Here is a 1,924-nt window from a genome sequence, read left to right on the forward strand (position 1 = left end):
GTGATATCGATAGTATTATTGGACACTCAGGAAAGGAAAGAGAGAGTGTATGACGTTTCGGGCGTAGCCCTTCGTCGGAAAGATGGAAAGTTCGGAGAATGGAAGAACGGAGAAATATATATGTATGTGTGTTTATATGTCTGTGTTTGTCCCCCCACCATCGCTTGACATCCGATGCTGGTGTGTTTACGTCCCCGTAACTTAGCGGTTCGGCAAAAAGAGACCGGTAGAATAAGTACTAGGCTTACAAAGAATAAGTCCTGGGGTTGATTTCCTCGACTAAAGGTGGTGTTCCAGCATGGCCGCAGTCAAATGACTGAAACAAGTAAAAGAGAATAGGTTACATGTGTACCAAATCCATTCACAAAATTTTGATAGGCCCAGGATTATTATAGTAAAGACCTTCTGGCCAAAGTACCTTACATTGAAACTGAACCTGGAACTACATGTTTGGGAAGCAAACTTCTTAACCATTCAGTCATACCTGTACCAACTATATACATATATATGTATATATAAACAGATCATGAATATGTTGAGTGCGTGCATATACGTAAAAAATATTTATGAAAAAAAAAAAAAATGGACAATGAAGTTCCATTGTGCTCAGCCACTGTTTTAGGGTCACATCAGCAAATGTTCTGTTGGTTACATGTATGTATTTAATGCTCATATAAAGGATTCCTTTGATGAGAGAGGCAAAATAATGGGTAGGGGGTGTATAAGCTATGGAATTCAGTCCTACTTTCAAAAGTAAATACCAATGTTGAAATGTTACTATACACTTAGATACCAATACAACAGACTTAATGTTATCTTCTGTAGTTATGGTTCTCAAACTGTTTTTACTTGCAGTACACTTCAGAAGAAATAAAAATACTTCACTGCACTCTCGAGCAAATAAAAAATATATCAGAGCACTTTGTACATAGTTAAGAGGAAAGTTATTTATTCTAGCCTATAAATAAATTATTTAAACCATGCAAAATTATTAAGCACTTCTTATGATAAAAAAGTGAGTGTATTTAATTTATGTATTTATGCATGTTGTATTGTGGCCCATTGTTTTGCACGTATGTAGTTGAAATTTTTCTTAGGAGTTCATTTTTCAATGAGAAAGTCATGAGCTGTGTGACTTTTAGGTTCTGTAGTTGTAAATTTAGCCACATAAAAAGCACCCAGTACTCTCTGTAAACTGGTTGGCATTAAGCAAGGGCATCCACCCATAGAAACCACGCCTAGACATAATCGGAGCCTGGTGCAGCTCTCCGGCTGGCTGGCTCCTGTGAAACCCTCCAACCCATGCCAGCATGGAGAATGGACATTAACTGATGATGATTATAAACCATCTTCTGAAGAGTCTGCATGGAACACAGTTTTGAGTGAATCAACAATCTCAGACCAACGGAAGGATTTTCAACACCTTTGTAAGCAAGTTATATAATTGTTAGAGCTTAGGACAAAATACTTTGCAGTGTTTAGTTACATACAGCTCTTTACAGTTTTGTGTTGAAATACTGTCAATGTCAACTTTACCTTTCATTGTTAGCATTAAGAATGAAAGGCGGAATTCAGATGGATTTAAGCATGGCTGTGTGATTAAGTTCACTTCACAGTAATGGTTCTGAGTTCAATCCCACTGTTCAGTACCTTGGGTAAATGTCTTCTAGCATAGTCCCGGGTTGATCAATAAATTTGCAAGGGGAATCTGCAGAAGCCAATGGTGTAAATGTGCCTTTCAGCAAAGGACAAAACGTAGTTGATAATCCCTCATCACCACCCTAATAAAATTCGGTGATCTATGAAGCCTTTTGAAATAGTTACAGGCACTCCTGTTTCAAAAAATACTCAGAAATACATTGAACTGTGATTGGTTCATTGAAAGTCTACAACCAACAACATTATTGCTCCCAAATTGCAATGT

General features: G+C 37.3%; 1 protein-coding gene across 2 annotated transcripts in view; it reads left to right on the top strand.

The window, feature by feature from the left end:
- LOC106869353 (E3 ubiquitin-protein ligase SMURF2) overlaps positions 1-1,924 on the top strand; it is a 107,070-nt gene that overhangs the window by 50,752 nt on the left and 54,394 nt on the right. The window lies entirely within an intron of this gene.

This window comes from Octopus bimaculoides, chromosome 6 (assembly GCF_001194135.2).
Source record: "Octopus bimaculoides isolate UCB-OBI-ISO-001 chromosome 6, ASM119413v2, whole genome shotgun sequence".
Classification (NCBI taxonomy): Eukaryota; Metazoa; Mollusca; class Cephalopoda; order Octopoda; family Octopodidae; genus Octopus; species Octopus bimaculoides.